Source organism: Aethalodelphis obliquidens, unplaced genomic scaffold (assembly GCF_003676395.1).
Source record: "Aethalodelphis obliquidens isolate GAN/ISIS:26980383/991018 unplaced genomic scaffold, ASM367639v1 scaffold41, whole genome shotgun sequence".
NCBI lineage: Eukaryota > Metazoa > Chordata > Mammalia > Artiodactyla > Delphinidae > Aethalodelphis > Aethalodelphis obliquidens.
In genome coordinates this window covers 9,941,066-9,961,778 of record NW_020837985.1, presented here as the reverse complement: position 1 = coordinate 9,961,778, position 20,713 = coordinate 9,941,066, and the positions used below count along the sequence as shown (strand labels likewise).

Below are 20,713 nucleotides of genomic sequence, written 5' to 3'. Positions count from 1 at the left end.
AAGAGGTAAACCCTTCACCCTCAAATAACTCAGGAAGAGGACACGTTCCCTGATAAATGTAACACAGTGGGCTCACTCCCAAGGCTCCTGAAACCTGCAGGAGGCGCATTTTAGCTGGGGGCACGTGGAAGGCATGCAGATAAGTTGCAAACTAATCTCTGTTTAAGTTCAGAAGAGCAAAGGGAAGAAAATGGGCATTGGTTAAATTCCATCGTGTTCCTGGCTTTGAACGAGGGGTTTTTACATAGCTTGTCTGGTTGCACTTCATAAGACTCTTGCAAAGGAAAGGGTTTTCCCCTCATTTTGCAGTTACGGACACAGAGTTTTAGAGAGGTGAAGATGACGTGTTCAAGGTCAGAGAACTAGAATGTAGCCGATCAGGGTCTGAAGGGTAATTTTCCTGGCACCACTGAGGGGCATAGAATGGAAAGGGTTGGTGGGTTGGGAGGCTGGCTGGGTAGCCCGTCCCGCAAAGAGTTTGCACTTTATCCTACAGACAGCTTTGCTGCTTGGCGGCTCAGGGGCCAGATCTGGGTTGTGGTAAGTGTCAAAAAGCAGCGAGTGGAAGTGTAGAGCATGAAGTCTAGAGCTAGATGTCTGGCGGGTAATGTCAATTCCACCTCACACCAGCTGTGCCATGTGGGGCAGGTGACTCAGCTACTCTGAGCCTCATTTTCCTCATCTGCAAAATAGAGATGGTCACACCACTTCCTCTTTCCCAGGGCTGCTGAGAGGAGTGAATGAGTGGCACATTATCCTGTGAGAAGCAGTGCCCAGAGCAGAGAAGTGCATAATGTGTGTTAACAATTCTGATGAATATACAGCACCTAGCACAGTCTCTGGTACCTAAGTGGTATTTAATAGATGATCATTTTTCTTATCTTGTGTTTTACCAAAATTATCAAATATCTACAATGCTTAATTGATCTGTAGCACAATAAAGAAGGAAGTATTGGTCAGCTACTGATGCCATCTGGAGACAGGGGCACCGTTTATTCATTGAGAATAAACCTTTTCGGACAACTCAGAAGTTAGGGACCTAGGAGAATGCACTTTCTTGACTCGAGATGAGTTTCTGTGTCCCGCTGTGTGGCCGTGATGTGAGGGGCTGCACAACCATTCACAGATCGCTCATGTATGTAACGGGGGGGTCTTTTCCGCAGCTGGCTGGCTTGGAGCTGGTTAAAAGTTTCTTATTCTAGAGTGCTGCTTGAGAAGTACCCCAATTTTACTGCAAAATCTAGATACTTTTCCTTTGGCTCTACCACCAACCCATTGTGTCATCCTGGAGGTGTCCCTTTCCTGTTCATTTGCTTATTTGATCTTCATAATATCTCATTTAGCAAATGGGAAAGTGAGAGGAATGAAGAGACCTGCCTCAAATTACAGAGACAATTAGACTAAGGAGGAAATAGGAATGAGAACCAGAAACTGGGAACTCCTGGCTAGATCTGGATGTCGGGAGAATCCAACAGCTCCACGAGGCAGGGGTATCAGATGCCTTCCACCCCCAGGACGCAGACCAGCTCCCCATAGACCCCTCTGTGCACCCTGGGCCAATTTCCCACCCCAACTCTGCAGGGCTGCAGCCCCTCCCCTCATGACAACCTTCTCCAGGGGTCTCTGCTGCTGCAGAGGTGAGAGATACCTGGAGCCTGGCCAAGACCGCAGCAGTAGCCCAGGAATGTAGGAGAGTGAATGCCCCAGGGAGCAAACCTTTAACCTATGTAAAGTGGGAGCCAATGGACGCGTTCTTCCCCCTACCCCCTCCCCTCCCCAACTGTCTGTTTCCTGGTACTTCACAGGCCTCTTAGAGACAGTCCCTCATGAATAAACAATACCAAATGGAGACCAGCTCAGTCATGCAACTTGGGATGCATCCCCCTCCTTCCCTGCCCCCCACCTCCCCCTTTCTCTCTCCAGCTTCTTTGGAATTATCTATAGTCAAGAAGTAACACATAGGCTTTTGCTCAGCCTCCGCTCAGTGGGATTCTCAGAGAAAGTAATTTCACTCTCTTTATTATTAATTAGGATAGATAAAAGGCTGGAGGGAAGGAGGGGGAGAGAGGAGGGGGGAGAGATGGAGAGAAGAGGTGGCATTGACTGTAGATGAATATTGAAGAAGCATGATGAGTATTACAGGAGCTGAGACCAGTACAGTGGTTCAGGTTCAGTGCACAGACTCTACAGCCAGCTGCCTGGATTACATCCTTCTTTCGTTAATTACAAGCCTGTAATTGGGCGAGTTACTGACCCTTCCATTTCCTCATTTGTAAAGTGTAGATGATAATAATTTCTGCCTCATAGGGTTTCTGTAAATATTAAATGTTCTGATAGTTGTAAAACACCTAGAATAGTGTCCGATACAGTATAAGCATTATGTGTTCATTAAACACGCAAATCAACAAATGCCTCTCCCTTGAACTGGTATGCAGGACTCTAAGGAAGTTAGTGAGTTTCTCTGGGCCACAGTTTCTTTAGCAATAAAATAAAAGGCTTGAGTTACAGTCAAGTATCTGACCAGTTCTGATCCCGGATATTTTAAGGAGAGCCCAGGTACTAATGCAAATCCAGCAGGGACGGTCTTCATGATCTTGTATAAATGGTCTTAAGTTTTATGTAAATTTTGCCATAATTAATCCTCACAAGAGGTCTATGAGGTTGCAGTGAGTTCTCTGCATTTTACAGATGAGCAAGAGAAGGCTCAGAGAGGTTAAGTAACTTGTGTGTGGTTACACAGTGAACTGTGGGGGGAGAATGCACGCTTGGATCTGGTTGACCCAGAAGCCCTACCAAGTGATAATCCTGTTCGAGGGCTGACCAACTATGACCGTAGAGATCTAAGTTCTGGGGTTAAAGATGTGAAGAGTGGGCTGGTGGCATCCTGGCAATTTGTAGATTACTGACTGGGTGTCCTTCTGCATACTTGATGGCTTATGAGAAAAAGGGGGACAATTGCCCAAAGGTCTGGGGTTGGAGTGTGAGACGAGATGGATTGATCTGTGGGCTGGAGTATAAGGGTCCAGATAAGGAAGGAAGCACACATTTTGAAGGGAAAATACCATTTGGGTGAGAATTCACTTATTTCTCTGTCTGCCAGACACCATGTTGAATCTGGCCCATGGTGGATGCCCAGCACAGGCTTCTGTGGGACTACTTCAAGCTTTCCCAACAAATCTGGTTAGATGAATGCTTGGTTTGGGTTTCTTAAAGTTTTTTTGTTTTTTTTTTTTGGCAAGATGTCTCTATGTTACTATGAAACACTTCATATTTTATTAAAGGAACGATTGCATAAAATAAATAAGACGTGGTTTCTTTTGTCACATTCTTAGAAGAATGGCAGTGGCAGAAATTCAGAGCCCCAGACTTTCTCTGTAGATTTGAAGGGGGACAAGGCTGAGGGGTCATTGGAGGATGGAGGGGTCGGGGGAGTGAGGAAGAGAGACGTGCACCAGTAATAGCATCTCCCTGCTTTGGGTCTCATTTTTGCAGAAGCCCAAACACTTCCCTTCAGTCCAAGCTAATGGCATTTGCTGTGAGTTTATTTTTATATTGTCACAACTGTCCCCAGAGAGTGACATTGACAGGCTTTCTTTTCTTTTTGCCTTGGTAGCACAGCACCAGATTCATTGCTCACGGGTATCAGAATCATTTCATCTTGACACCAAACCCTGGCATCTACAGATTCCAAGAAACATGCCTCTGCTTCTCGAGGAAGCTCAGACAGGTCCTTGCGTTGGGGCGACCGGGACATGACAGACCATCTGTCTGGCAGAGATTACTTTATTTAAGTGCAGGGTGGGCTTGGACTCAGATATGCAGAATGAGCAGTGGGTGGGTTTATTATTCTATCTAATGCATGATTATTTGAGTACCTTTTTAAGCACTGGAGACCCAGCAGGGGAAAAGGATGATAGTCTCTATTTTCAGAGAGCCTCGTTTAAAAGGAGATTCAGAAACTGAACCGACTGCTTCCCCCAACAACCGATTTCCAGCAGGGGTGATGCCCTAGCAGCCAAGCGCAAGGAAGGGAAGCGTATCAGAGAAGGACAGTGTGGTCTGGGGAAGACCCTGTTCAGTAAATATTCAGGACCACCAGCTCTGGGTCAGGGACTAGGCTGCCGTGGGTACAACATGATGGAGAGACACACACACCCTGCCACAAGGAGGTCACATCTGATGAGTGCAAAATGGGGTTACATGTAAGGTGCATAGAGCAGTAGGGACAGAGATTCAGCGGCATGCCTGGGGAAGTCAGGGGCTGTTTCAGGGAAGACAGAGTGTGATCTGAGGCTTGAAGATGAGTGGTCTGTGCCAGCTGGACAAGACAGCAAGGAAGGAAGGAAATACACACAGATGTGGAGGCACGAGAGAGCGGGGAGTAAATAAGATGTAGCGGGAGTCTGGTACTTATGAAACACAAAAGATGACTGGAAGAGAAGAGAAGAAGCAGAACTGGGAGTGGACAGGTAGCCAAAGGCCGCCCTGGGCCGTCTGCATGCCATGCTGCGGAGCTGTCACCTTTATCCCGTAGATGAGGGGGGCTCCAGGGGGGCTCACAGAAGAACACACCGAATGGTTCGGTGGAACATCCAAGTAGTCCTGAGACAGTGGTGGTGGTTTTCTGCTTCCCCTTCTCCATCTCATTCTTATTTTCCTCCTCCTCTCCTTCTAAAGTTGACCCTTGTTGAATATATTGTACAATTACGAGTTTATTCCTCTGTCTTAACCAGACTCTTGTCATCATAGACCCTCCTTGGATATTCGTCCAGAAGTTGAGGTCACTATTCAGTACACGATCCTTATGGCCAGGGTGACAGGTGGGACTGGCGAAGGGAATCAGAGCACACAAACCAAGGAGGAGCCCTTAACACGACTGGGTCCAGTCGGTTTCAGGCAATGTCGCACGGACAGGGCCCCTGTACCTGCAACTGTAGCAGGTACAGGGGCCCAACGGGTCATCCAGGATATCTATTTTGACATTGGGGTTTTTCCAGCCAGAAAATATTTGCTTACAAGGAACATAAATAGTCCATAGTTAAAAAGTAAGGAGGACAAAAGGAATCCAATGGAAAACCGTGGGTTCATTCATATAATTGAAAGGAAAGCTCAGCACCTAGGTAAGAATAATAATAAACATACATTGAGCACCTACTATATGTCAGCTGCCATTCAAGAGCTGTACATGTATTAACTCACTTAATCTTTACAACAATACTAAATACTAAAGGGGACATTAGTATGGTGCTAATTTTATACATTAGGAGACTGAGACTCGGAGAGGTTAAGTAATGAACCCAAAGTCACACAGTGAGGCAGCATCAGAGCCATGATTTGAACACACAAAATCTGGTTTCTGAATCAGGGCTTTTCACACCTGTGCTAAAAAAACAGGAAGTAGGAAGGTAAAATTGAGTGTTCTAGGTAAAAGGAAATAAAGAATGATTGATGTCTTCGGAGAAGTGTCACATGTGACGGGCCTAGCTTGGGATGCCTGCCATCTTGTAACTGAGGAAGGAGAGGGTCCCTTATCCGAAAGGCTCCCCAGACTACTTGGAATAAGGGAGAGTCATTTCTCAAAACAAGCCCAACTCTGGATTCCACATAAGATTTAATTTGAAGCAACAAACAAAGAAACAAACACAAAAGAACTCCACTACTAAAAGAAAAAAGAAATTATCACCAGAGACCTCTTATTTGTATGTGAATAAATAAAAAGTTTTAAAAGTTGAAGCTGTCAGTGTTTATTATTATTATAATTATTATTATCATTATTAGGCAGCTTTTGCATATAGAAAAATATTTAAGGTTGATTTTTTAAATGTATTAATATGAAAAAAATTTAGAAATCCATTTTTTGCCTTAGGACTTTGAATTCAACTTATAATTCTCTTTTAACATAGACTATATTTTAACAGTACTATCAGGGAGTTGCTTATTCAATGTTTAAAGAAACCTAGATAACTTTAAACAATGGACCCAGATAAAACAACTCAATTCATTAAATCTCCTCCAATACTTATACCGATATGATAAGCAAAAGCCTTCCTTAAGTATTTAGGGACCTCCCTGGTGGCACAGTGGTTAAGAATCCACCTGCCAATGCAGGGAACACGGGTTCGAGCCCTGGTCCGGGAAGATCCCACATGTTGCAGAGCAACTAAGCCCGCGCACCACAACTACTGAGCCTGCGCTCTAGAGCCTGCGAACCACTACTACTGAGCCCATGTGCCACAACTACTGAAGCCCGCGTGCCTAGAGCCCGTGCTCCACAACAAGGGAAGCCACCGCAATGGGAAGCCCGCGCACCACAACGAAGAGTAGCCCCTGCTCGCCGCATCTAAAGAAAGCCCACGCACAGCAACAAAGACCCAACACAGCCAAAAATAAATAAATAAATAAATAAATAAATAAATAAATAATTTACAAAAAGCCTTCCTTAAGTATTCAAAACATCTTAGTGAAGCAATAAACTTAAAACCAAGTTTAAAGACTCTTAGATTCTTCTAAACAATCAAACATGGCAAATTTTCTTTCTTTAAATTTTCCAATAAAAATTGACAAGTCTAAATTAAACTGCTGCTTGGTTACATTTTAAAGTAGCGTCATCAATCTAATCTGTCTCTAATATGTCAAAAATATTTTTTATTACACCACATACTTCAAATACCAAACATGTGCTGATTTTCCCACAAGTATTATTTCTGTGATTTACTTTCCCATCACTCGGTGTATTTCTATGCTTTCCCAGGGTGAAAGCACCAGGAGAATAAACAAGTTGCACCAGGAGAATAAACAAGTTAGCACCAAGAGAATAAACAAGTTGTTTTAACAACATAAGTAAGTACCATCCTAAACTTAGGAGCTTATCAGCCAGAATTTTCGGGCCAGAATCCAGGATCTGAGACGCAAGGACAATTTTTTTCTTCATAACAACTGGCATGTTCAATCTTTTCTGGTTACTATGGCAACAAGCAACTCCAAGTCCATGCTTTGCACATGGGATTAGGTTCTGCACTCAGGCCCTGGTCAAAAGTAAGTGATCTAACCCCTTTTAACCCTGCAGCACAGACTGCTAATTGTCCCCACATAGCCACGTCTTTCAGCATACATTCCCAGGATAAAGGCTACATTACCAGCATCCCTTGTAGCTAGGCAGCAGGGAGTGGCCTGGGGGATGAGATGCAAGCAGATATTGGTGTGGGCAATCTGTTGGAGATGGCCTGAAAGGTAAAGGACATGCTCTTATCTCTTTCTAAATGCCTGGAATAAAGATTTGATGGCTGGAGCTGCAGCAGCCAATTTGAAGTAGGAAGTAAGCTTATGGACGGATGGTAGGTGCTCTTGAGGAACAAGATAGATGAAGCCTGCGTCCCTGAAACAATAGAATGCCATATCAGCCTTCCTATCAGGACTTGTAAAAGAGAATTAACTTCTATCTGATTCAGCTACTGTTATTTCAGGTTTTCTGCAGCCCACCCTCATCCTAACTGCTACAGATACTATCATCTGATTTACATAGATGAGATTCTGAATCTTTCCTCCATCAACAAGATTTTTCACCAGTCAGCTATTTTACCGCCTGATGGAATTCCACCCTCTCCCATGACTGGCTATGGACCACAGTCCTAAGGCACCCTAATGACTTAAATAATTTTACCAAATGGGCAGCCCAAATTAGCAGCAGATGTCATGTCTCTTAAAACTGATGCCACAGCTCCCAACACAATCTTAAGGTAGATACAGCTGCCTCCAGAATCATTAAATGCAGATTATTAAGTGCAAGAAGCTAATATTAATTTATATTTTATGAGTTTGCAGTTCAAAATATATGTCAACATCAAAATACTTAGTACATCGATACACATCAAAATAGCAATAGCTAAACTTACTATACACTTTCTACGTGCATGGTGTATTTAATAATTATCTTCTTTAACCTTCCCAACAATCCCAGAGGGTTGATCCTATCGTTATCCTTATTTTAGACACAAGCAAGGTGAAGCTAAATGTTTTGCCCAAGTTCATACATGCAGCTCCACCCCATAAACCACTGAGTTATAGAGGTACTCCAGCCCTTGTGCATTCTCTGATTTGTTTTAATTACCAAAAGAGGGAGGGGAAAAAAAGATGTTTGCAGATTTAGTCTCAAGGAAAGTTAACCTATTAAACTATCAAAAATACAGAGAAATAATTTCAGGGCCTCTTTTTTTTATTTCTCAATAACATATATTGATGCCATCTTCATTCTTTGAAAACATGGAACACTTATATCCCAGATTTGAATATTTAGGCTTGGTTTCAACTGGGAAAAATAGGCAAACTCCAATTTTGAAGGCCACCACCGTGGGCATGTATTTTAAAAAAGGAAGAAGTACAAGGCTTTCTTCCCTCAGAGAGATGCTGCTGGCTTGGCAGAGTCCGGATCCTGGGCAACTCTTAAACTGTGTGACTTTCTATTCTCATTTATAAAACATCTGCAGGAACATTGGCAAGTGTCGTATGCATTAGAAAGATACTTAAATTAATGACGGTCATCATTTATTGAATACTTAGTAAGTATCTGGCAGTGAAACAGTAAATTTTTATATATAACATTTCTCCTTAAAAGGTGTCTGAGAGGCAAGTACACATGCCCATTCTGCAGATGGAAACTAGAAGGCTCAGAACGTGTGAATCATCTGACAGCAGCTTCAGCACACGTATCAGAGTCCAGAGCCCCGCCCTGCACCTCTATGCTCGGCTGCTTCCTTTAGCAAGCAGGGCTACATCTCACCCTTCTCGGTCTGTTCTTTCACTCAATTTCCCAGGGTAAGGCGCTGGTTTTTAAATCTCATAAAATCATGATATAGAACATTTTTGATCCCTAAAGAGCCCCACAGTTTCTTTTCAAGAATGACGTGTTAATCTTGGGGTCTTGGACAGCCTTCAAATCCAGGAATTGCCTTCTGCCTGTTTTGATTTTACTCCAAAGTAAAATCATTGAAAAGTATCATAGAACAAAGGTTTATGGTTGCATGGACTCTTAGAGATCGCCTAAGCCAGTGGTTTCAATCCTGGGAAGGGTATGCCCAAACGGCAACCCAATGGGAAGCACATGTACGACGGTTTAAACCACCTTTGTCGACTCCCTCTCTTACCCCTTCTTGGGTTTCTCTTTTGAAGTACCTTTCATAATGGTAATCGGTCACTGATTGGGTCATATCTCTAATATCCAGCCCAGGGCCCAGCTTACAGCAAACATTTGCGAAACGGATCAATGCAGACGGAAACCCAACGTGGAACCCGTTAGGTCCCCTACAGCACAGTTTGAGAACATTGCTTTAAATCAGCCTCCTAATTGTACACATGAGAAAACTGATATCAGAAGAAGGAAACTGATGGATCTAGAGACTGTAATACAAAGTGAAGTAAGTCAGAAAGAGAAAAACAAGTATCGTATATTAACGCATATATGTGGAACCTAGAAAAATGGTACAGATGAACCGGTTTGCAGGGCAGAAATAGAGACACAGATGTAGAGAACAAACGTATGGACACCAAGGGGAGAAAGCAGCGGGGGGGCGGGGGGTGGTGTGATGAACTGGGAGATTGGGATTGACGTGTATACACTGATATGTATAAAATAGATAACTAATAAGAACCTGCTGCATAAAAAAATAAATAAAGGGCTTCCCTGGTGGCGCAGTGGTTGCAAGTCCGCCTGCCGATGCACGGGACATGGGTTCGCGCCCCGGTCCGGGAAGATTCCACATGCCGCGGAGCGGCTGGGCCCGTGGGCCATGGCCGCTGAGCCTGCGCGTCCGGAGCCTGTGCTCCGCAGCGGGAGGGGCCGCAGCAGTGAGAGGCCCGCGTACCGCAAAAAAAATAAATAAATAAATAAAATAAATTCCCACTGATGCTAGCATGTATGGTATCCACAACCAGGTCGAGTTCCTAAAGCAGCCAACCTCCCCCTCCGCAAGGCCAGGTGGACACATTCTGTTTTCCACTCGTGCAATCAGTTGGCCTGGCCGCCATCTTTGTTCCCTCCACAGGTCTGGAAAACATTATCACACATAGGAAACCTCTTACTAAATTCACCCAAAAGCCATAAGTTATAGCCAACAAAGCCTACCCTTACCAAACATTAATAAAAAAAGCAGTCCTCCCAAATAAAATGGCCTTAAACACTAGTATTGCCTCACAAAGAGACACCTAGGCCATTATCCAAACAAAATAACATATGTTCATACCTGATAAGTCTACCAATATATCATCTTTATTAAATCACAGAGAAACACAAATAAACACCCTCAATGATCCTATCCCCAGCCTAAAACAAATGGTTCGGATCATGGGGCACTTCATTAAAAATAAAAACAAAACTGTTACTTATTTTAAAAATCATTATCTTAACTGTGCTTTTCTTTACATGTACCTGTATTACTGCTGTAGTATCTGCTTCCAGTACAGCCAGGCAGCCACCAAACAGTCCAGTTTCATGCCAGCAAAACTCATTGCTGACCTCTCAGGGCATATTACAAAAAGAAAAAAGAAAAAGAAAGGAAACATAAAATTGTAAAATCCGGTCACAGAAAAGAAAATGTTGGAGGAGGTCATCAAGAGGACATGACCTCGGGTTGACCCCTGAGCTGGACCCAGGCAATTGGAGGCTCCTCCCCCTCCCCTGTCCTTGGGATGAACTCTGCCTGTCATGCCCACAGTGGGAGCTGTTTTCAAGGACGCACCCTTGAGAGAGCATGTGTGGTTGAGACCCTCTGGATGGTGTATGTCACTGAGCCCCTTTAAGGCCTCTCTGTAAACTCAAGATTCTGACAGGCAAGTGCAGAAATCTACTGGTTTTGTTGCCCAAAACAAACTTCGTAAGTTTCCATACTTATTAAACCTGCCACCTACCAATCTGGTGTGTGTGCCTCTCTCTTTGGTCTCTTCTTGCCTCCACCTATGGGGCTGGTTTCATATTTCACCCCAAAAGCTCCTGAGGTTGCAAACCAACAACCTGTTTGTGATCTCCCTATACCCACTTGTTAGCTTATCACTGTGCTACCCAAACGTGGTGAAATAACCAGCCACCATCAGTCTCCTGCAAACTGTGGGCTCCTTGGGGGCTGGAACGATGTCGTGTCCACCTCCTTGTCCCCAGCACTTGGCACAGTATCTGACACTTAGTAGGTGCTCAATAAATTTGTGTTGGATGAATGAAGGATTGCACCTTTTCTCCAGGACTTTTCCATCTTACTGGAAATGTAGCTTAATATGCAAATAAACTACCAAGCTACAAGGAATAAAAGATTCTAAGAAAGACACAGGATTTCATAAAGGGAAGAGACAAAAGCTACACAGGGGATGACAGTAACGGTTTCATGTGGGGACAGTGAGACAGCAGGGGTCAGGCTAATGGAGAGCCTTCAAGGGCACCGACTGTCCATTTGCAGAGCCTGGTGGTGGGTTTTCTAGGACTGCTGATGTGTGAGACCACAGGTATGACAGGCACGGCAGGACACTCTATTTACCTATTAGTGGGTTTTGTCCCCTTTGTGTTCCTGTTTTCCCCATTTCAAACCAGGCCTTGGATGTTTCTTTGCCTCAAAGACTTTTGCCAAAGGGAAAATTAGAAGTAGAAATTCTTTGAAATCCTGTTTCAATCCATGTACAAAGGAAAAGTGGAGAGGAGCATACTTCTGAGAACACCAGGAGGGAAAGTGACAAAAAGGATCTCTGAGGCTAGAGGTCAGCTGGAGGTCTGCAGAGGGGAGCCACCACTCAAGGGCAGCACCCTAAAGAGGGGTGAGCAGGAAGGTCAAGTGTCCCTGGAATTGTGGGTTGAATAGTGTCCTCTAAAATTCACATTCCCCTGGGAACCTCAGAATGTGATCTTATTTGGAAATAGGGTCTTTGCCCATGTAATTAATTAAATAAATTAAGATGTGGTTATACTGGATTAGGGTGGGCCCCCTAAATCCTGGTGTCCCTACAAGAGGAGAAGATACATACAGACACACAAACAGACACACACAGACTCATACAGACACACAGACACACACACATAGCCATATGAAGATGGACGCAAAGATCAAAGTGACGCTTCCGCAAGCCAAGGAAGGCCAAGGACCACCAGAAGCCACCAGAAGCTGAGAGAGACAGGAGACAGATTCTCTCAGAGCTTCCAAAAGGAACCAATCCTGCTGACACCCTGGTTTCAAAGTTCTGGCCTCCTGAACTGTGAGAAAATAAAGTTCTGCTGGTTTGGGCCACCCGGTTTGTTGCAGTGTGTACTGGCAGCCCCGGGAAATGAACACACCCAGGAAGCCTGGACCGCATGACAGGCGTGTTCAGGAGCCATGGTCCTTTATGGGTTGGGCAGGAGGCTGTGCTGATATAGTGAATGCTGCTAAGAAGCAGAGTTCCCTCGTACCAGGCCCTGGGTTAGAACTCTGGACCTTTGCATACCTCAGGGGTTGAAGAGTCCTGTGATGGATATTAGGGAAATCTTTACCAGCCCAGCAACAGGGAGATCTATGTTGATTTCAAGGACACAGAAACGTGTTCATTTAACCAGAGCTTCTGGGCTGAGTCATGTTTGCTATATAGGGTTCACAAAGAGGAAGGGTGGAAGGAAACGAGTGAGAAACATACATTGGGACCATATCAAGGAAGACCTTAATTGTTAGGCTCAGAAGTTTGGATTTACTTCCCAAGGCAATGGGAGCCATTGAAGTTTTAAGGGTTGAAAGCTTGGAAGTGACTTGGGGGAATGACTTTCTTGAAGGGGGACTTCAGGAAAATCACTCTGGCTGTAGTGTTATATAGGTTATCAAGTGTCTGGCTACAAGTAACAGAACCATGACCTAAAGTGGCTTAAACAAAATAACTGTATTGACTCATACAAAAGAAAGACTAGAATGTAGGCTTCAGGTACAGTGTGATCTGGGCTCTGGATATACTTAGCTTCAATTTGGCTTCCGGCAGGGGCATAAGATATCTTCCAGAGAAACTGAAATAAGAATACTTCCTTGTTCATATCCAGCTGGAAATAAAGAGTAGCTTCCCAAGGCATACTTTTAAGAACTTCTTTCCTAGAAGACCCAAGTATATTTCTATCTTGTTGATCCAAACAGGGATTAAATCTACTTATTCCTGAGCCAATTTCTGGCAAAGAGATTAGGGGAGTCGTGATTGGACAAGAGCAATGAGCTGCCTTAGCTGTTGGAGCTAATATATGTGAGCAGTGTAGTGTATGGCTCTGTTTACTACTGCTGCTCAAATGCCTAGAGATTTTCCAGGTTGGAAGGGGACTGAAGAATCATGGGTCCTACGTTCCCTGTAATGCAAAATCTCCTGTAAAGGTCTCCATCCACGTATTTATTATTGACGTGGGTACATGCTGCCTGAGCAGCCTGTTCACAGTTGGATTGTTGACCTATAACGGAATGAGACCTGTCAGTCAGATTCCTCTCCTGGAAAAACTAAAACTTGGAGCGGATGAACAGTTGCCACGACGTAGAGGGGCTGGGGCTACAAGCATACAGGAAACTTTTAGGGCAACCCCAGGACTTAACAGGGAATGCCTATAGGCGAGGAGAGAGCAGAGACAAGGAAGGGAGAGAAAGAGAAAGACAGAGAGGGCCACAGAGACAGGCTGTCATTCTCCTTCTGGGTCCCCACTTTTAGTCAGTCTGTATATCCCTACATCACTTTTTTTTTAATCTTTTTTTTAAGGAAAGTTGGGCCAGGTCCTCACAGCCTCAAGAACCCAAAGTAAAACACTGCCCAAAACCAAACACCAAGTACCCAGCAGCTCTGAACTCATCTTTGACAAGCAAGGCAGCTCTTTCCTTTTCTGCACAATCACCCAGATGGCATCAGAACCCATTAGGATTGTTCCACTCTGATGAACCAAGAAAGGGGATGGGGAAAGGATGAAATCAATTTCTTTAACCATCATTACTAAGAGCTTTGCTGTTGCTCTGAAGACATTGTGGGGCTGGGTGGGGTGACGGTGAGCGTTAAATCAACGTCAGGGCTCCCAGGGAACTCACTGTGCAGACACTCCAGTCATGACTGTTACTGGCTGGCCATGTTGGGAGACACAGTGCGGGTGAGAAGCAGGAATGTTCACAGACACACAATCCTGACACATAGCCCCAGATCCGGGCTCCTGGAAACTGGCGAGGGTATCAGAAGTGCTTTCATAACATGTCATAACTCTAGGAAAGAGGCCTTCTGTGCTACCTGGTAAGAAGTACATTGTAAAAATAAAGGAAGTGGGGCTAGAAAAAGCCTCCCAGGTTAACCCACCAGAGACTGGGAAAAGATGTGTCTGATGTACATCTTTTTATATGGATAAGCTGATGATTTATGCATGTTTCACCAGAGTTGCTTAATAAGAAATTTCCGTCTCACTGTACAGTCATCTGGGGGAACTGTCAAGAATGCAGGGGGGAAACCGAGAGCCGACTCTGATTCTGGGCTGCAAAGCAGAAGAGCTGGATGGTCTGGGGCCGCTCACTTGCCCCATCTGACCTCCCTCCTGCTAGGATATAATAGGATAGTCTTAATGACGGAAGCATTTTCTATTTTGCAAAGCGCTTTTCTGTACGTTATCCTATTTGATCCTTGCCATAAACAACATTGCTTTACTAATTCATCCAGGAAGTCTTTATTGAGCATCTAGCATGTAACTGGTATGAGATGGGCGCTGCAGTCAGCCGGGTGCAAAACCCGACGCATTCCCTCCCCACAGCAACCTGAATCAGATCAGATCAGAAGGCAAACGCCGCCGATTATATAATCAGGAAAATCCACAGGGCGCCGGAGGCGGTTGTCCCCGTGAAGACAGCAAGAGGACCGCTCTTACATTTGGATACTTGGACCCGGTTGATGTTCCGAGCCAGGCCCCCAGGTGCTGAGTCTGAGAGGTCCATGTCAGAAGGTTCCCACGGCTGGAAGACGCTGCCGTTGCAGAGAACAGAAGTTGATGTTCCTAGGAACCCTCTCTGCTGCCCTCGTCCCAAACACTAAAGCATTTTGGGGAATGCCAAGTGCGGTGGACGCCCTGACTCGCATCTCAGAAAGAGCAAAGCCCACACGATGCTTCCAGGCAGGCCAGAAGGTTCACCTCCACCCCCCTCTAGAACTGAAACAAAAACCAATACGTTCAGGCAAGAGGTCTCAGGTCACGAAATACCCAAAACTTTTCTCGCAAACTCCCAGAGGGCAGGAAACTTAGCCAGGCAGCAGGGCCCGGGTGCAGCTTGGCAGGGTTCCTGCTCCTTGAAGAACTCTTGCAGATCCGCATGCTTTTTGTTTCGGCCCCCCCCCCCCCCCCGCCTTGCCCTATTCTCTTTTCCTTCCCCTTCTAGTAGGGAATTTTCTCACTCTCTCCCCTGCCCCTTTTAATCGTTATCTCTTCTGCTCTGAATATCTCTTTTTCTCCTTCAACTCCCAGAAGTCTTCTGCATACCACCACCCCATTCTCTAGGGCAGGCCTCCCCCAGCTGTGGGCAGGGAACCTGGTGCCGGAGAAATCCACCATTCACACAACACACTTTTATTGAGCATTTACTATATGCTAAGTAGAGGTTTTAATGTTGGACATACATGAATTCACTTAATCATCACAGCAACCTTGTGAGATGGACAGTATTAAGCCCATTTACACAAATGAAGAAACTGAGGCACAGAGTTAGTAGGCTTAGGGATTCTGAAACTAGCCTAATTTTGTTGCAGGAAGAGGGACCCCTCGCAGGGCCCGAGAGTAGGCTCTTAGTCTAACACCCGGAAATGAACTGTCCGAGGAGACACACGTGCTGAGGAAGCAAGAGACTTTATTGGGAAGGGGCGCCCGGGCGGAGAGCAGGAGGGTGAGGGAGCCCAGGAGGACGGCTCTGCCACGTGGCTCGCAGTCTCGGGCTTTATGGTGATGGGATTAGTTTCCCGGTTGTCTCTGGCCAATCAGTCTGGCTCAGGGTCCTTTCTGGTGGCGCGGGCATCGCTCAGCCAAGATGGATTCCAGCGAGGAGGATTCTGGGAGGTTGGTAGGCCATGCGGACTGGCGTCTCCTTTAGACCTTTCCCGGATTCCGGTTGTTGGTGGCTTGTTAGTTCTGTGATCCTTACCAGGACCTCCTGTGATAGAATAACTCATGCAAACTGTTACTGTCTTTGCCTGGCCAGGGCTGGTGCTTTCAGTCAGTGTTTCCCCCAACGATTTCACACATCCAGGGAGTGGCAGGTTTGAACCAAGAAGTCGGGTCCAGCTGGTCCTGGTCTGAAGCACACACTACACATTCCTCTGATGAAGAGCTAACGAGCTCTCTGACTCCACTGCAGAAGGCTGACCTCTCCGACTGGGGCAAGGGAAGCTGAAAGAATTAACTGACCCCGAGGCCAAGCTATGCCTTTTTCCTCTTAGCATTCCTCAGGAAAACTGTGAAAGAGGACAAACCCCAATAAGGGGATAAGAACTGTAAAACCAGATTTTCTGGTAACGCCTCTTAAATCCTGTGTCCTGCACGTACGTAGCCTTAGGACTGGCATTCTGCCATTGAGCAAGACGCCTCCAGCGCGCACACTTCCCTGTAAAGAAGGAAGGGCAAAAACCGCGCAAACCTGACCCTGAAAGGGGGCCCGGTCCTCGAAGCCCCAGCCCCAGGAACCCTTTGGGGTTGGCTCCTGCCTGGGGTCCGGCTGCCCAGAGCTTGACCTGCTCTGGATCACGCTGCAGCCTCCGCATCTGGGAGGAAAAAAACAGCGGCGGGCAGGAGGGCCAGGGCGGGGGCCGGGCCGCGGTGGCGCCTCCGCGGCTCTTATCTGGGCCCCCGCCCGAGCCTCACCGGCTCCCTAGCCCCACTCCTCCCCTCCCTCTCCCTAAATCCCACCGCGAGTCCCGCGCCCTTAGAGGAAGGGGGTGGCTTTGCCCAGCCGCCAGCAGGGGGGATCGGCCCCTTCTCGCTACCATGCACCCGACTCGGGCTCTTCAGAGCCCGTCCTCTCGCAGGGCGCCGTCACCTCCTCCGCGGGGCTGATCCCCCGGCCCCCCTGGCCTCTCTTCCCCAGCCTTCCCACCCTGAAGGCGGCGGCCCCGGCGCGAAGTGTCGCCGAGACGTCCCCGCAGAGCCCCTCTCGGGGCGGCGATCCGGTCCCCGCGCCCGAGCCGACAGCAGTCCACGTGGCTCGGAGCTCTATATTCGGCTCGCAGGCAGCCCAGAGCGTGTGGAAACCCGACCGCGTCCGGGTGGAGGGAGTGACGCGAGGAGAGCGCCGGGCGGCGAGGGGCGGGCGCTGGGCGGAGGAAGGGGAGGGCCGCGCGCAGGAGAGGCGCCCGCCCGGCTCCGGCGCGCGCCCCGGCTCCCGGCCGCGGCCGGCCCCTCCCCGCCCCGCCCGCCTCCCCCTTCCGTTACACCCGGGGGAAGGTGTTCCCGAGACCGCTCCCATCCTCACCCCGCCTCCCCGCTTCCCCGGCTCCAGCCTCCGCCGGCGGAGCTCCACTATGCCAGACAGTTTCGACACTTTGCAAAGACAAAGACCAGAGGAAGGAGAACGAAGAGGAAGAGGAGGAGAGAGAGGAGAAAGGGGCGATGTGAGCTGGGAACGGGGCGAGTGTTCGGGACACCCCCTTTTGATTCTCCTCCGAATCCCCTCATCCCCCGAAGCCCAGGAAACTTTCGCGTGTCTCCGGCCGCGGTGAGTGAGCGCGCGGAGCCGGGGGTGCGCGGGGGGCTGCATCCACCGGAGTTGGGGTCCGGCAGTTTCGCTTGTGTTCTCCGAGTGGAGGGGCGATTGTCCGCACCCGGGGACAGAAGTGGTGGGGAAGGATCCAGGAGGGTGTGACAGGAGGGTGGAAGTGGGTTGAAGACCTCAGGTGCCGGGAGGGAGGAAGGCAAATGTAGGAAGACCCCTTCCTTAGCAGCGGTGTCGCCGGGGTCTTTGGGAGAGGAAGGAGGTCGCAGAAGAGGGTCGGGCTCAGGGGTTTACAGCCGTTTCAAAAGCAGCTGTTGGGTGCTCAACGGGGAGCCTACACCGGGTCTGGGGCAGCGGTCCCCGGGGTGGCCCCAGTGACATTGCACTCGGCGCCGGGCTGGCATCTCCCCGGTGGGGGCCGCCGAAAGGCGGAGTGGCCAACGGGGTCGCCCTCCGGCGCTTTAGAGCGGAACCAGGGGTGCTGGGGCGCGCGGAGGCCGCCCAGTGATCCGGTCGGGCGGCCGAGGGATGGTATCCGGATGGTGCTTCCAAATCCGCTGCGAGCAGGCGCAGATCGAGGAGGTGGCCATCGCCCCCGGGGACACCGCAGGCCCGCATTGCTCCGGATACGGTGGAGAGGTTGGCACCCGGGACAGGACGGCTGGACGTGGCGTGGTGGACAGGGTGGGCGAAGGGGAGCGTGGCGGGGGTGGTGCCCGTGGCGACTTGAAACTCTGGGTCCGCCCCAGTCCCGGTAGGCGCCGCAGCTGCCGCGAAATAATCTGACAAAAGTTAGCAACTTGTCTGCGTCTCGGGTGTGTGACCCGCGCGGCGTAGGGGCCGCTCCTTGGGAGAGCGCAGGAGCGGTGAGGGGTGCCAGCGGTGCCCTGATGGGGGTACAACCTGATTCGGAATCGGGACAGGGGCGCAATTTCTAGCTCCTCCTTTCACTAAGCGAGAGTGTGTTTGAACTTGACCTTGCGGGAGGAAGCGCGGCTGAACTTGACGTGGGGATTGAGGCTGCTCCCCAGCTGGGCGCCTTCGCTGTATCCCGAGGCCTGGTCTCCTGGGAAGGGTGTTGGGATTATCTGGGCTCTGCTCTTCCGCCGGAGACCTGAGTCTCTCCTCCCTCCTACGCGAGGGTCCCAAACCGCACCTTCACGCTCGGGGCTTGGTGGGGTCGCTGGGCGAGCGGACACGTGCCCGCTCAGAAGTCTGCGAGTGGTTGGGGGCTGGGCGGGTTCTGCGTGTCCCACAGAGGGAGACAGCCTTGACCCTGAGGGCAGTGACCTCCTCACTGCGTCGTCGCCGCATCAGGCATCCGCCGGGCTTTCACGTGCCCACGTCCGGGGACCTCTCGCCTCTTCCGGCTCATCCCCCTCCCAGGTCCCACGCCACGCGGATTTGTGCAGAGATGGTTCCCCAGGGAGACAGCGAGCACCCGCTCCCGCTCTGCGGCTGTGTGCCTGTGAGCGCGTGTGTGCGTGTGTGTGTGTGTTGAGGTGGCGGGGGGCGGTACTCGCCAGCGGGGAAAATGAGGTCGGCGGGGAACGAGGTTGTACAGCCGTCGCGCCTGGCACACAGTAGGTACGTATGAAGGCTGTCTGAAAAGGCCTCTTCGAGCGAAGGCGCTGGCAGAGGCCGGGACGTCCCTTCCCTCTTTCTCCCCACGTTTACTATTCATTTCGCATCTATCTACCCAGCCCAGCGCTTTTGGCTTCTAGACGTACCTTGCGCACCCACTACGTGCTGGGCTCAGAGATGCGCTCTTCTTAGACGCTGGGGCGAAGCCGCCAGGTTTTCTTTCCCGGGAGCTGCGGGAGAGCGTTCCCGACGTTCGGAAAAGGCAAGGTGCACTGCCCCCTGCCGACTACTCTAGAGATTGCATCTTGGTTCCGAGGCTGGAAGGGGCGCGGAGGCAAGGGTGCCTTGGGTCTCGCCCTGCACCTCCGGTTCCTACCCCCAAACACCATGGCCCGGCCTTTTTCTGAAATCCTGCGGTTAGCTGAAAAGACCGACCCGAGAGTTCACCATAACATGCCCCGATCTGGGTGCGGAGTGGGGGTAAAACGGGGTCATTGCTCTTACCTTACAAATACGTTATGCAAGATAAACATTACGTGTAATTGAGTGTGTGTGTATAAGTAGATATACATACGTATGTTCACATACTACATATGTGTATGTATGTATTCACATGCCTCGATTTCAAGTTTGGGGGAAAGGAATTTCATCATAAGAAAAATTTATTTTGCTGAATACGTGACCGAATAAGTAGGGGGTCCTTTCCCGACCTTTGAACTATCCCACAGGCGTGGGAATATGCTGCCCCTGTGTTGTGCTAGGCCTGCATTTGCTGTCCAGGTCTGCGCTGGGGCAAGCCCAGGGCCTGGGCCCCAGCAGAGTCTTACCTTCACTTCCCTCCGCTGGCGGGGGGGTTAGCAGCCCCCTGGAGCACTGGGTTTAGAGAAAAAAAAAACCAGGAAGTGTTGCCAGAAGTGATGGCGGAGGAATTTCTCTAAGGGCTGAAGATTACGCTCCTGCAAGCTCTATCAGCAGCCGGAAGCTGGCTCTTAAGCAGCCCCCTGCTGACCTTAGGACTGCTTCCACTTTGGCGGTACAGGCCAGGCACGCCCCGGCTGGGCTCACCAGCACCTGAAGTCCTGAAGTCGGGGACCTGCCTAGTACTGGTCGTCAGAGCCTTCTGGTGCCCCAGCTTTGGTGGGCTGGATCCACCGGTGGGCCGAGTGGCGAGCATTCCTCGGAGGTCCTGGGGCCTCGTGGGTGCGTGGGACTCTGCGCCAGGTGGGTGTCCCTCTCCTCTCTCCACCACCAGCCCCGGGAACCTCACCTGGAGACAAGCTGTCTGCAGCCCCGTAGGAAGGGGCCCCTTAATCTTCTGGTCAGTTAACTCTGTCTGAATCCGTTGTTGACTCAAAGGCATTATATTTGGACAGGGCTTTGGCCTTGCAGAATCGAAACCTTAACCCTCTCCTAGGTCCCCTCCCATACCACAAAAAGCAGCCAAG

At 49.0% G+C, this 20,713-nt stretch overlaps 1 protein-coding gene and 1 long non-coding RNA gene across 4 annotated transcripts in view; one reads left to right on the top strand and one right to left on the bottom strand.

Annotated features, from left to right (window-relative positions):
* Positions 1 to 16,157: 16,157 nt before the first annotated feature.
* LOC113633857 (uncharacterized) lies at positions 16,158 to 17,282 on the bottom strand. The gene is made up of 2 exons (XR_003438385.1): positions 17,070 to 17,282; positions 16,158 to 16,431 (listed from the first exon to the last, which is right to left on the bottom strand). It is a non-coding gene; the product is annotated as an uncharacterized LOC113633857 (long non-coding RNA).
* A 176-nt stretch (positions 17,283 to 17,458) lies between these two features.
* ST3GAL1 (ST3 beta-galactoside alpha-2,3-sialyltransferase 1) overlaps positions 17,459 to 20,713 on the top strand; it is an 88,011-nt gene continuing 84,756 nt past the window's right edge. For all 3 annotated transcript variants that reach the window (XM_027132523.1, XM_027132525.1, XM_027132524.1), the window contains exon 1: positions 17,459 to 17,687. The gene's annotated coding sequence lies outside the window, so the exon portion shown is untranslated. The remainder of the gene's footprint in view (positions 17,688 to 20,713) is intronic.